This window comes from Tenrec ecaudatus, chromosome 14, assembly GCF_050624435.1.
Source record: "Tenrec ecaudatus isolate mTenEca1 chromosome 14, mTenEca1.hap1, whole genome shotgun sequence".
In the NCBI taxonomy this organism is placed as follows: Eukaryota; Metazoa; Chordata; class Mammalia; order Afrosoricida; family Tenrecidae; genus Tenrec; species Tenrec ecaudatus.
In genome coordinates, this window is record NC_134543.1 from 59,058,083 (window position 1) to 59,073,820 (window position 15,738).

A 15,738-nucleotide genomic window follows, 5' to 3' on the forward strand; every position below is an offset into this window, starting at 1 on the left:
ACATGGCGACAAACAACCAAGTATGATGATGATGAAATAAAGATGTTTTCCAAAATGTAAAGTTTCAAAATGTTTTCCTGTGCGTAGTCTTACTCTGGCAGCAATGAGACAATGATTTTAAATACGGAAAAGGAATCATGGGCTTCGGGAAATGACAGTGAAAATACAAAAAAGGAATAGAAAAAAATGAGTGTGAAGATGAAGGAACATTTGTATGTTCAGATGTTCCATGGAAGTAATGAACAACATTCCCATTGGGATTATTAAGGTAAGAGCTCTGAGATGTAGAGGCATCGCAGGGAGTAATGTTGTTGATAGATTATCTGATACATTTGACAAATTGGAAAATGATAGGCAGTTGTAAGCTACACATAATAGAAACCCAGACAGAATTGGTTATTGATCATAAAACATGTGCCTCATGAAGTAGGGTGCTGGGGAGTAGACAGTCTAAGACGTCATCACATTAGAGATCCAGATTTTTTTCTAGCATCATGTCCTGACATTCCAAGAATGTAGTTTGGTCTTGATTTTGTTGCCCATGATTATTAAAAGGCATTTTCAAATTCAGGCAAAGATTCCTTCCTTCAGCAGAAGAAATGCGAATAGGTTAGAAGTATTTGGCAACTAAGGCTGCTATCTGAAAAATAACTTTCTCAGAAGCTCTATCTAGGAAATGCCAACTGTATTCCATGGCCTATAACACCAGTCCTATTGGTAGAGTGTCTCTTCCAGCATCTATAACAAAGACAGAGCCTGCTGGCTGTAAGGTAGTCGAGAGGCAACAGAAACCAAATCAATCGAATTAGAGCAAACAGCCTTTATTAGAGAGAAAAAACCCGCCTGGGCGAAGTTCCACAGTCCACAATGTCCAGGCTGGGGGAGTCACGCCCCAGGCTACAGGGGTGGTGCATATATGGCCGGGGAACCTGTGACTGGGCTGTTTTGAGTCCAAATAAGGTAAAGTAGTCAGGAATTGGGAGATACAGGTATGTCCGGGCTTCTGGAATGTAAGGTGTCTTCCTGGTTCCGGGTGTTTTCGGACAGGGTGCAGAGCGGTGGGCCAAGAACAAAGCGGGCACTGAGCCAAACAGGCTGTGAGTAAAAGAAAGAAAAAAACTTGCAAAGCTGCGTTACATTAGCCAGCTCTGGTCAGCTCCGCACAGGTGGGGAGATTCAAGGTCCAGCCAGACACCGGCTTTGTCGGGTATGCGTTGGATGGCAGTTCAAACCCACCAGTTGCTCCGTGGGAGAAAGGACAAACTGCTCCAGTAATGACTGACCGTCTCAGAAAACCTACCCAGGGTTGCTATGAGTTGGCATGGATGAAGCATGGCAGTTCGCTTGGGGACAGTAAAGGAAAGGAGCCCTGGTGACACAGCTTTCATTCGCCTAGTTGTTCTGTGGAAGGAAGGCCTGGCAATATGCTCTGTAAAGATGAATCCAACAGAGGGGACCACATGGCTGGCCCTACTATGAGACATGATGCCCCTCAGAGACTAAGGGCGATACAGGGGACAGCACCGGAGACACAGTGTGAGAATTGCACCTGACCTGATCCCGCCACACCGAGGCAAAGCACTGGGGGAGTGCAGCAGAACAGCAAGGGAATGGAGTGGCAAGGTCCCCAGGGAATGCTGAAAGTGGACTTTGGGGCCAGGGCGCAGTGCCCCAACAGACTGGACTGGAAAACGCTCCTAAAAGTCAACAAATGATCCTTGAACTAACTACAAGTTTTTCTTTCTTGATGTTTTTGTTTTGTTCTTTGTCAGTGGTTTGTGTTGCTGTTTTGTTGTCCAGTTGTATACTGTTGCTTTGTTTTCCTCTGTCTTGTTTTTGTGCATGTTATTATCTCCACAGGTCTGTCTAAATAAGACAGGCTGGATGAACTAACTGGAGGAAAAACAACGGGACCGACAGTTCTGGGGGGACTTGGGATAGGGGGAGATGGGGGGTAAGGAAGTGGTGTTAACTAACCCAGGGACAAGGGAACAACATGGGATCCAAATTGGTGGTGAGGGGGGAGTGGTAGGCCTGGTAGGGAATGATCAAGGGTAAGGTTATGTAAAGAAGAGTTATAGCTGTAACCCAGGTGGGGACGGAGCATGATAGTGGGGCAGGAGGAAAGTCAAGGGAAATAGAGGAAAGAACTAGGAGGCAAAGGGCACTTAAAGAGGTCTAGACAAATACATGTGCATGCAAATATATGTATCAGGATGGGGAAATAGATCTGTGTGTCTATATTTATAGGTTTAGTATTAAGGTGTCAGAAGAACTTTGGGCCTCTACTCAAGCACTCCCTCAATGCATGAATACTTTCTTCTATTAAATTGGCATTCTATGATACTCACCCTCCTGACACAACTGATGCAGCCAAAGAGGGCTAACAAGTAAATGTGGTGAAGAAAGCTGATGGTGCCTGGCTATCAAAAGAGATAGTGTCTGTGGCCTTAAAGGCTTGAAGATAAACAAGCGGCCATGTAGCTCAGAAGCAACAACGCCCACATGGAAGAACACAGCAGCCTATGTGATCACGTGGTCCCGAAGGGATCAGTTATCAGGCATCAAAGAACAAAAAATCATATCATTGGCTGCACACCTCCATGATACGATCACCGAGGACAAATGGGTGCATAAGCAAATGTGGTAAAGAAAGCTGATGGTGCCTGGCTATCAAAAGAGATAGTGTCTTGGATCTTAAAGGCTTGAAAGTGAACGAGCGGCCATCTACCTCAGAAGCAACAAAGCCCGCATGGAAGAAGCATACCAGCCTGTGCGATCAAGAGGTGTCAAAGGGATCAGGGATAAGTCATCATCAAAAAAAAAATCTTACCATAGTGAATTAAGGGGGAAGTGCAGAGTGGAGACCCAAAGCCCATTTGTTGGCCACTGGAGACCCCCTCACAGAGGGGTCTAGGGGAGGAGATGAGTCAGTCAGGGTGCGATGTAGCACCGATGAAGAATACAGCTTTCCCCCAGATCCTGGATACTTCCTCCCCCGCCCCCCCCACCAACTACCATGATCCAAATTCTACCTTGCAAGTCTGGATAGAGCAGAGGTGTACACTGGTGCATATAGGAGCTGGAGGCACAGGGAATCCAGGGTGGATGATACCTTCAGAATCAGGGGGTGAGGGGCGATACTGGGAGAGTAGAGGGTGAGTGGTTTGGAAAGGGGAAACTGATTACAAGGATCTATATGTGACCTCCTCCCTGGGGGACAGACAACAGAGAAGGCGGTGATGGGAGACGCCAGATAGGGCAAGATATGACAAAATAATAATCTATAAATTATCAAGGACTCATGAGGGAGGGGGGAGCGGGGAGGGAGGGGGAAAAAGAGGAGCTGGTGCAAAGGGCTTAAGTGGAGAGCAAATGCTTTGAAAATGACTAGGGCAAAGAATGTACAGATGTGCTTTATACAATTGATGTATGTATATGTATGGATTGTGATAAGAGTTGTATGAGCCCCTAATAAAATGTTAAAAAAAAAGGTGAATCCAGAACCAAACCCACTGCTCAAGAGTGGCCATCCTACACAGTGTGTCCAACACTCTCAATCTTTACGAAGCAGAAAACCTCGCCTTTCTCCTGTCGAGTGGTTGATGGTTTCACACGAATGGCTTTGCAGTTAGCGGCACGATTCTTAACCCACTGCACTATTAGGGCTTCTTTCTGTGCAGATTGCAGCCTAGAAAACCCAATGGGGCAGGATTATTCTGCATTATGGAGTCGCTGTGAGGCAGGAATCAACATAGCAACATCGAACAATACCAAGCAGAAGCGCTTGTGGTAAATGAAAACCCATTGCCTGGGAGACAATTCTGATTCACAGTAAGTCTACAGAGCAGATTATAAAGTTTTCGAGGATATAAACCTTTACAGAAGCAGATTGACTCCTGTGTCTCTCGCAGAGCAACCTCAGCTGCTCCACAGCTGCTCCACAGGTTCAATAGTTAATCTTTCCATTAGCAACCTGATGCTGAACCTACTATGCCATTTATGATCCTTAAATTAGTAAAGGAAACTTAAGAAAATAGAAACTCCAAAAGGCATTATAGTGGAATCAATTCTGTCTCACGGTGACCCCATGTGTACAGAGTAAAACTGTATACTATACATAAGGCACTGCCATCCAATGGGACAGATAATGACTCATAGAAATCCTGTAGTCAAACAACATCAAGCCACTGCCATTGAGTCGATTCTGGTTCAGAGTGACCCAACAATTGGTTTCTGTGGCTGTATCTCTTTACTGGAGGAGACAGTTTAGCATTCTTCCACAGAATGACAGGCAGATTTGAACCCCACATTGCAGTTGGTTGTTTAATGCTTACTCACCTGACAGTGCCATCAGGGCTCCTTCAAAGGAATCCTAGGAGAAAGGAATTTTAGAGTGGGGAGACATTGATCCTTAGTGTAGTGTGGGAAACAGAAAGATTTCTCCCAAGTCATCTTCCCCAAAAGATGTTAGACTTAGGACAATCAATGGTAAATGATTGTCAAGTTTCCTCCCTGAAGGCAGTCAGTTGCTAGACAACTGTCTGGGCCCACCACAGGTCAATGGGTTACTTCTCCCTAAAGGCTTGAGAACATTAGTCTGGTCCCAGTGGGAGGGATTTACACCCTACTGATAATGATTTCTATGGAGATCCAGAGGTCAAACCTGCTCAGTGACATCCAAAGTTAGGCTGCCATCCTGAATCTCGGATCCGCTCACCTTATCACATGCACACCCCCAATCCCTCCTCTTCCTATTGCATGTATATCCCTAGATTCTCCCCCTCTCATTGCTGTATTACCTATAGTACAACCCCTTCCTCTGACATATACCTTTACCTGTAATTATGGGGCTTGTACGTCCCCCAAAGCCAAAGGTATAGGCCTAGGTTAGCAATAGAGATCCCTCTTGGCCTCTACTCGCTTCCCCCTCTACTCTCCCATCCTCTCTCCCCTGTTCCCTTTTCCCTTGTCCTCCTTCCCCTCCCCTTCTCTCCATGTGGACCACCAAGTGAGGCTGAGGTGAGCATTGCTACCATGAAATGTGTCTGACTCCATTATTTCAATCTCTCATTTATCTCTCATGCTCTCTATGACTTTATTATAATATCATCCATACAATTGTGCCTATTGAACCTGCAATTAGTTGTGGGGGCTGCCCTTTTACCGCACAGTGTAGGGTGTTCCCTGGCTTGGGAACATGCATTAACAGTGAGAGTTACCAATAGAAGGTTTCTGAGTGGGGCAAATGGTGAAGTCTGTGCCTGCAAGCCAAAAGTGAAGCCTTCAAAGACAAAGTTATTTTCAAAAAATCACAACCTTGACAAGTCTAAGGGATAGTTCCTTTGCGCATGTGAGGTTACATTACATCAAGTCCTGGAATCAACTCTAGGGTAAGTAATAGCTCCAACCTGGAAAATTAAGTAAACAAAATGCCAATGATTCCACATTATCTCTAGGAAAAAAATGGCTGTTAAATTAAGTTAATGTAATCAAAGCATACAACTTAAATATTAGTTGTATGGTCTTGATTATGCAATTCTGAATATTGATTAAACTTAACATTTTGATAAATTTCAGCAGACAGTGCCAATAACAAGTAGGGAACAGAATAAGATGTAAGAATTCTAAATATTCCTCATTTAGAGGCTAAATACCCTAAATTAATAAATTTACAAATGACACATAAATAAAACTATGAAAAATATGAAATTGAATTCTTGAAAATAAAGCTTAGAGAATCAAAAGAGTAGAATTTCTGGAGAAGAACAATACTGTCACCTTAATATCTCTATAAGGATCATGATTTTATGTTGCTTTTATGCACCTATTCCTCTGATACAAAAATTTTAAATCTACTTAAAATGATCCTAGTTAAAAGGTCATGTAGGAGAGCTATTTGGCTATTATCACCACCATTTTCCATTCATTTGCACAGATGGCTCTTCCAGAGTGTTCCACTGAATCCCCTTCCAGCACTTCAGCTTAGAAACCCCTCTTTTGTTCTTGGAAACTTCAAATGACAATATCAGGTATGGGAATCAGAAGCAATATGCACACCATTCACTGATCTGTAACTCTGGGGTGTCCTTAGGAGACCTGATCAAAGAAGTCAACCAAGATGGCAAACCGTTGACTTTCAGCATGTGAATGTCCGTAGCATACAGTGAGACTAGGAGTAAGGAACAAACATCATCTAATGTTTCATAATCATATTTAGCTATTCAATATTCTATCATATGCCTGCAGAAATAGCCTAGCTATCCTAATGGGAAGGGGACAAAAACAACTTTGCCATATTACCTGCCCTAAGGTAAACACCTTTTAAAGTAGTTCCTTAGCATGAGATTATTTTATTTCAACATTTTATATATATATATTCAATAGAAATTGTGTTAGTATGAATTAAAATCTAGATAGCCTAAAATTCCAAATATATCACTATACATAAATTACTCATCTTATTAATTTAATAAAAGGGGAATCTTTTAATTTTTTCTATAACTTAATATCTTTTCATTGTGGTGATGCTTTAATTTTTTTGTAACATACCACACACAGATAATTTACATTTGTGTTTCTAGCATATAATATTTGTTAAATTATAGATACATTGTATCAAGATAGCTTACAGTTTGAAAGAAAATCCGATAAAGTATACTCATTTTGCTACGGCTTTGTTATGGTCCCTCTCATATTGACTGTATCAGACAGAGTAGAACTGCACATTTAGGGTTCCTGGGCCATCCAGCCTTCTGGGAGCAGAAAACCTCCACTTTCTACCTTGGGATGCTGGAGGACTTGAAACGCTGCCCTGGTGAGCAGCCCAATGTGTGACCCATGATGCCATCGGGGCTCCCACAGGCTTGACTTGACACTGGGTTTGGTTTTCAGTTCAGTTTATTGCTCTGCTCCTTCCAGCATCACTAAACAATGAAGTCACCAGGGGCTCTCTGACGCTGAGGCATACGATCTTGAGGCATTTGAATAGCATTGAGGCATAGCAATAGAAGAATGCATTGCAAAGTGGATGGTTGCAGATGCGGTTAGGTTAAAATTTACCACCTTATCATTTTATCTTCCTAATGATCCATTTAAATCCATTTTAGTTTTAAATATTTTCTTTCTTTTTCATTGAGATTTTTATCTTTTACTTTATTATTGTTGTTAGTTTTTAAAAATGTTTTCCTGTAGATAAAATTCAGGATAGGTAAATCTGTAGATACAGTAACTGGATTAAGGTTGCTTGGGGTCTGGCAAGAGAGACTGGGGGGAAATGGGGATCTAATGATTATGAATATAAGAATGAGGAAGATGTTCTAAAACCAATTGTCATGATGATTGTACAACTTTTCTTGATGTATTTGAACGATTGAATTGTATGATGTGAATTATATACCAATAAAACTTGAATGAAAGAATACAGTCCTATATTTGAGTATCTATAATTGCAAGAATGGTGGGGGGCTAGTGTGACATCATAGGTTTCACAGTGGGGCAGGAGGAGAATCAGCATCAGCATCAGCCCTAGGTTGACTCCCTTGGGGCAGAGGTCAGGCATGTTTCCACCTTCTTTCTTCCATGACCAGTCTGTTCCACAGCACATTCTACTTCTCAGCTGGGTTCTATAATCTGTTGCAATGGCCACACAGAATTCATAGACAAACCTCATGATTATACTGTTTATTAAGGATTGAATAGGTTGCAATGCAAGATCAGAGATAATCTGCACACAGGTTTTCTTGTCAGGCGTGCTTCTCCTCAGCTATGTACACAGACATGCTCTCTCTGCTCAAGCATCACAAAGTTTCTTTAGTGCTACCGAGTGGGGTACCAAAGGGCACCCAACTCTACCACAAGCCTCATCCCCCAAACCCTGAGCTAGAGCACAGTGGGCCAGCAAACCTAGCTTCTTAGATTAAGTGCTCACCTGGAAGCAACCCACTCGGCCAGTTAGTCTTCTGTCCAAAGAAACTCAGCTTTACCCCCTCCTGACTTTGGTGCTGCCAACAGCTGTCACAGCTACTCCACCATTTCTCGTTTCACAGTCCCTTGTCTCCTGGATTGAGAAAGAACAGAAATCTTAGTACTGAAATAATGAACTTCCATCCTGGCTTTTCCTTCTGAATGGTCATGAGATTTCCCCAACCATGCTTCTGAGATGACTCAATTTAAACCCAGTAAAATAGTAAAGCTGACCAATTCCCATTTTACTGTCCCAAACATGTTATTTGCATGATTCCACCCAGACATTTGGTTGGAGTTTTGAAGAATAGGGCTAAAATGCTATAACTCATTGTAGCACAGTAATTATTTGATTTTGGAAGGTCTACATAATTGGTCATCCAAGTTCAAGTTGAAGCTGGAGAAAATAAAGAGCCAAAGTACAACCTGAGTATATCCCACCTGGATTTAGAGATATTTTAAAAAATAGATTGGATGCATTGAACACTAAGAACCTAACATATTGTGAGATGAAATCATGAACATCATATATGAGAAAGTCAAAGATAATATTTTAAAAAGGAAATAAATAAAAGACCAAAATGGATGTAGGTAGACTCTGAAATTTATTCTTGAGCAAGCAACAGCTAAAGAAAATGGGGACATAGAAGAAGGGGCCATGGGGGAAAGCAAAGGGGTGTCAATCAATCCAGGGACAAGGGGAAAACAAGTGATCTAAATTGATGGTGAGGAGGGTATAGGATGCCTGGTAGGGCTTCATCATGGACAATGTAGCCAAGAGGAATTATGGAAACCTGAATGAAAGCCAAACATGATAGTGGGACAAGAGGAGAATAAAAGAAATAGAGGAAATAACTAGGAGGCAAAGGACATTTATCGAGGTCTAAATACAGAGATGTACATATGTAAATATATTTACCTATATATTCGAGTATAAGCCAACCTGAATATCCACCACAAAATTTAATTTTACCACAAAAACTGCACAAAAATATGCTGAAAAACTGAGCTTATACTCGAGTATTTACGGTATATATAGTGATAGGGAAATAGATCTATGAACATATGTGAAGTATTAAGGTAGCAGACAGATGGACATCGGGTCTCTACTCAAGAAACTTCCTCGATGCAAGAGCACTTTGTTTTAATAACCTGGAATTCCGTGATGCTCACCTTCCCAACACAATGGGAAGACAAAATGGGTGTATAAGCAAATGTGGTAATGATAGCTGATGGTGCCTAGCTATCAAAAGATACAGGGTCTGGGGTCTTAAAGGTTTGAAGATAAACAGCATTCATCTAGCTGAGAAGCAACAAAGTCCACATGGAAGAAGCATACCAGCCTGTGTGATCATAAGGTGTTGGTGGGATTAGGTATCATGCACCAAAGACCCAGAACAGAAAATCATATCAATGTGAATGAATCGAGTGCAGAGTGGAGAACCAAAGCCCATCTGTACATAATTGGACATCCCTAACAGAATGGTCATAAGGAAGAGACAAGCCAGTCAGGGTGCAGTATAGCACTGATGAAACATACAACTTTCCTCTAGTTCCTTAATGCTTCCTCCCCCCACCCCTGACTATCATGACCCCAATTATACCTTACAAATCCAGCTAGACCAGAGCATGTACACTGCTACTTATAGAAGCTGGAAACACAGGGAATCCAGGACAGATAAACTCCTCAGGACCTCAAAATGAGAGTAGCAATACCAGGAAGGAAAGGGGATAGCGGGGTGACAAAGGGCGAACCGATCACAATGATCTACATATAACCCCCTCCCAGGGGGATGGACAACAGAAAAGTGGTTGAAGGGAGACATCAGTCAGTGTAAGTCATGAAAAAATAATAACTTATAAATTTATAAATTATCAAGCATTCATGAGGGAGGGAGGATTCATGTGTCAGTCCAGGTTGCCTAGAGAATCAAATCCAGAGACACTCAGCTGTGTCTAAGAAAGAGCTTTATATACAAAGGCAACTGAATATTGAGAAAACATCCCAGTCCAGTCCAGATCAAGTCCATAGGTCCGATATTAGCCCATATGTTCGATATCAATCGATAAAGTCCTCTTCAGATTCATGAAACACATGCAATGATGCTGAATATAGAAGATCACAGGTCAGTGAGTGGGAAGTCTAATGGATACAGTAGCAGTGTAAGCATCTCAAAGCTGTCAGAGGTCTCCACGTGACTTCTCCAGCTCTGTGACTCTGGCTGCCATAAGCCTGTTTCCATGTGGCTTATCAACCGCAATGTCTCCCAGGGAGTGAGTAGAGGGAGTGTGTGTCTCCTTTCTCCAAGGAAGAATACAGGAGTTCCCGGAATCCTCTGAAGAAGGTCATACTCACACAAAGTCCTCATTGGCTATGAACTGATTAACTCCACCCCTTCACTCTTAATCCTCTCAAATTGACAAATGATTATATAACTAACACATGGGGGAGGGAGGGAAAAAATGAGGAGCTGATACCAATGGCTCAAGTAGAAAGAAAATGTTTTGAAAATGATGATGGCAACATATGTACAAATGTGCTTGACACATTTTTTTCTTGATAAAAGCACACATTTCTGTGTTTATTAACCAATGGGAAGGAAGTCAGAACAGTACCCATCCCAAACCAGTCAGTCCCTCCTGCAGTCTACCCATGTGGGCCAAACTGCCAAGGACCTTGGAGAACAGTAGACAAGCTACTCCTCCCTGCCTCCACCCCAGGTGAATGCCCAGGGAGCCAGGACCCAGTGAGTAAGGAAGAGGAAGTCAGTGGACAGTGACAGAGGTCAAGGAAGGAAGGAAGGAGGAAGGAGAGCTGGTGGATAGACAGGCATAGTGAGATGCCATGTCCCCTTGCTCTTGGTAGGGAGCGCTAAGTGTCCCAAATCCAGTCCCAGAACACCAAAGGAGCAGGAGCACAGAGAAGTCAACCCCTGCCCCCCAAGCCCTATATTTTGAGGGGTAGGGGTGGCCCAAGGTCAAGAGGCAACTCTCTCCAAGGTCAGGCCTTTTCAGAGGTATGCTGGTCCCACCTCTGGCCCTTTGCCTGGGTAGCAAGTCCACTGGGAGCAGGAGCATGTGGAGGAGAAGCGGAGGATCTGCCCTGTGGCAAATGCCTGGTCCAGAGCCCTAGCACTCCACGGCCAGCTCTCCTGGGCTTGCCGTGACCCCTAGGGCCACTTGATCATAGGGCGTTGTGTTCTATGACCAAGACGCCATAGGAGATGTGGTCCTGGGCTGGGTCCTAGGCAGTGGCAGAGCTCCTGCAGGAGTAGCCCTCCTTAGAGCTGCCTTGCCCAGCGCTGGGTCCAGCAAGGAACACAATGTCCGAGCTGGCCTGAGCCAGGTGGACCACATCCAGTGGCCCTCCTCACCCCAGCCTCCTCAGGACCCAGGCCACAGAAGTTAGAGAAGCGCTGCAGGCGGCGGCGCTGGAGAAGCGCTTGCTCAGGTCTCACTTGCCCCGCTGCAAACTGGATTTGGGACACCTGGAGGCCGCCCTTGAGGCAGTGCTGCTGGGCGATGGGCAGGGCTGGGCAGAGGAGCAGGCAGGGGCAGATGTCACTCTGCGGACCGCACGGGTCCTGAGGGATGGCCATGGAGGGGTCACTGGGAAGTCCTGAGCCCCCCACGCCGCCACCCCCCACCCCCCACTGCCCACTAGTCTACTTACTCAGGGGGCTGGGCTGTCACACAAGTTGATGAGATTGGTAAGGATGCCTAGATCCAGCTGGGGCTGGTTGCCAAGGCCAGGCAGGGCTTGGCGGCTAGGTGTGAGCACTGTGTGGCGAGTCCCAGGGCTGAAGAGGGGCTATTGGCGGGTGGTGGCCACGTGCAGGCTCTTGACATACTTGGCTTGGTCTGCCTCCAGGCGCTCCATGGCGCTCTCTGCTGGCCGCCTCAGCAGGTAGCCAGGGACCTTGGTCCGCAGGTGAAAAGGTAGGGCCAGGCTGGCGGGGGACACAGGGGCCAGTGTGTCCATAGACCTGGCTGTTACATATTCCGAGGGCTGAGGTCTGAGGCCTGAGGCCTCTGGAGAGATGAGGGGATAGATCCAGGCAGAAAGTTGGCAGCTGGACGCCGCCGGCAGCCGATTGTGATAAGAGCTGTGGGAGCCACAATATAACGATTAACAATATAAATAAATAAGGACAATATTTAATTAAAAAAAGGAAAATGGGACATTATAAAGTAAAATAGCTCACTGGAAGTTTTCTAAGAAACATCACAAATATTCAAAACTGACACTATTACATGTAGGTATTTTTCATCTTAATGCATCTCTCACAGTAAATTGACTCTGTGTACAACTCTTTCTCAGAAAATCCATTAGTCATTTGTATATTGACTAGATAGATCTTGACAAAATCCCAATGGACATACACACCATTATTTTGTCTAATAGTCAAAAAGAATGAGATATTAAATGATAGTGATTTCATTTCTTAAGAAATGCAAATACAATTTCAATTTCATCTTTCATTTTATTTATGCTAAGTAGGAATCCACAACTTCTCTGTCAATTTGTTGTAGAGTGGTGGCTTGCGAGTTGCTATTATTCGAGAAACGGTGCTCCTGGTATTTCCGTCAACAAAACGATCACCCAGGGGGAGCTAAGGCAGACCAGGAAGAAGAAAAGACAGCCCTCTTCTGAAAGGTTTGCCATGACAAACCTCGTGCATTCCAGTCGGGCATTGTCTGATAGAGTGTTGGAAGCTGCGACCCTCAGGCTCCAAGACATTGAAATCAGACTGTGAAACAGCTGGTTTTCCAGCAGAGAGTCGACCTTAAAAATCGGGATGGAAAACGGCTTCAGGAACTTTGATTTGCGAACTCAATATGAGAAGATAAAGTTGCAAACTACATGTTGGATACTTCTGTGAAAGCCAAAATGGGTCAGTCGGAGTTCAAATTCCTTAAATGGAATGAAAATGCTCCAGTATTGATGTGCGATGGCACAACTTCTCTACCTGTGAACAGACACCCTCAAAAGGAAAGATAGTATTTTTAGCATTTTATTAGGAGGTCGTCCTACAGCTCTCATCACAATCCATACACACATCCATTGTGTCAAGCACACCTGTGCATTTGTTGCCATCCTCGTTTTCAAAATATTTTCTTTCTACTTGAGCCCTTGGTACCAGCTCCTCATTTTCCCCCAAAATGAATGATTCCTTTATGTAATTTGTCTTTAAAGTAATCGCAATAATTTTTTTTCAATCAATTTTGCACAACATGAGAAAGCATCATCAGAAGCACTGACAACGGATCGATTCCCACTCATCATGACCTGGGCCACAGCTCCTCCAGGGCTGCTGCGTAACATGAGAGCATATACAGTCTAGCCACCTGTTATATTCGCCAAGAAAAACTTTAAGGCAAACACAAGCAAGATTTTTTAAAACTGGTAACTTTTCTTTTCTTATTACTATATTTCTTTTGCATAGTCCGCTGAGCTGCTAGCAACAAGGCCAGCAGTTTGAAACCACCCGGCTGCTCTCTGGGAGAAAGAATAACCAAAATGCAAGTTGGGCAAACAAAAAAATGAACAACAGCAAAGCAAACAAATAGACACTTTTATGTGTTTAAAAAGCTCATTTTGATCTCTAATTTGAAAAATGATCAATTCAAACTGAGATTAGTAGTGTTCAGTGAAGCATAGATTTTAGCATAGATCATATATGTGTGTGTATGCAGGAAGCTCACGCCATAAAGAAGAGCTACAAAAGGATAGAAACCATTATTAAATAAAAATCTAAAAATGTGAAGCTATTTTTCTCGACATATTTTTTGACCTACCCTTGTTGGTATGGATGTTTAAGGAAGCAAACAAATAAACAAATTAAATAAATAAATAGTTTGTGGGTGTGTGTGTGTGTGTGTGTGTGTATGAGCACAAGTGTGTGTATGAGTACACATTGGGCTGATAATCAGAAGTTCAAGACCACTAAACACTCACTGGGATAAACAGGAGACTTAAAAAAAATTATTTTATTAGGGGCTCATACAACTCTTATCACAATCCATCCATACATCAATTGTGTAAAGCACATTTGTACATTTATTGTCCTCATCATTCTCAAAACATTTGCTCTCCACTTAAGGCCCTGGCACCTGCTCCCTATTTTTGTCCCTCCCTCCCTACTCCACTTCCCTCATGAACCCTTGGTAATTTATAATTATTTTGTCATGTCTTACACTGTCCGACGTCTCCCTTCAGTTCACCCACTTGTCTGTTGTCTGTCCCCCAGGGAAGAGGTTATATGTAGATCCTTGTAATCAGTTCCCCTTTCCACCCCACCCTCCCTCCCCCCTCTCAGTATCGCCTGCCCCACCACTGGTCCTGAAAGGATCATCTGCCCTGGATTCCCTGTGTTTCCAGTTCCTATCTGTACCAGTGTACATCCTCTGGTCTAGCCAGATTTGTAAGGTAGAATTGGGATCATGATAGAAGGGGGGAAGAAACATTTAAGAACTAGAGGAAAATTATATGTTTCACCGTTGCTCCCCTGCACCCTGACTGGCTTGGGAAGAGGAAACTTTCTATTCCCCTAAAAAGTCCACTCTTAGAAACCCACAAGGGCAGGTCTACCCAGTCCGGTAGGGGCCCTGTAGGTTGGACCCCACTTGACGCCAGTGAGTGTGGTGGTGTAGAGGTAACAGTTTGGCTGCTAATCGCAAGGCCAGTAGTTTGCGCCCACTAGCTCCTCAGAGGGGAAAAGGAGATTTTCTGCTCAGGCAAATATTTACAGCATCTGAAACCCACAGGGCCAACTCTACTCGATTCTGTCGAAAACCTGAACCCACTGCCTTTGAGTCTATTACAACTCATGGTGACCCTATAGATCTGGGTAGGACTGCCTCTTTGGATTTCTGAGATTGTGACCCTTTACAGGAGTAGAAAACCTCACCTTTCCCCCAAGAAGTGTCTGATAGTTTCAATCTAGTTGCCAGTCCAATGCATAACCACTACTCACCAGGGCTCCTACTCTATCAGAACCTACTGATGATGGTTGTTAACTTGGTTTTTACATATATGTTACATCCACTTAACTGATGTATGATTTAATATGTCATAAAATTCAACCATTTTAAATATGAAATTGTTTTAAAATTAAGTTTACAGAGTTTTACAATATGTCACAATCAATTTAAAACACTTGGATCATTTCTTAAAGGTCTTATAAAATAGCAGTAACCCACCATTTCCCTCCAACACCTCCCACCTGCCCTTGTCAACCACATATTTATCTGGATCTAGAGATTTGCCTCCTCTAGATATTCTGTATAAATGAAATGGTACATTTTAAAAACATTTTTGACTGACCATTCACTTACCATAATATCAAATTTATCAATTTACCAAAAATTATTAATATCCATTAATGCTGTAGAATATATCTTACCTCATTTGCTTTATAGGCAACTAATCTATTTTATGGGTATACCACATATTGCTTATTCATTTATAACTTGATGGAGATTTAGATTTTTTTCATGGTTTGATTGTTATGAATAATATGGCTGTGAACATTAATTCACCAGATTTCTTTGTTTTCATGCTCTCAAGGACACATCTTTTTATTTCTCTTGAGAATAGCTCCAGGAATGCAATGTCTAGGTTTCATGGTAAGTCTTTGTTTATACATTCAGGAACTATCAAAGTAAATGTAATATTTCACATTCCATCAAGAGTATGTAAGAACTGCAATTTCTTCACATCCTATGCCGCATTAAAAATAATCAATTTCTTTTTACTATGGAAATCATAGT

The 15,738-nt window shown here is 43.0% G+C and overlaps 1 pseudogene; it reads right to left on the bottom strand.

The window, feature by feature from the left end:
- Nucleotides 1–10,976: 10,976 nt before the first annotated feature.
- On the bottom strand, nt 10,977–11,947 carry LOC142426588 (protein FAM110A-like; annotated as a pseudogene).
- Between the last annotated feature and the right edge of the window lie 3,791 nt (nt 11,948–15,738).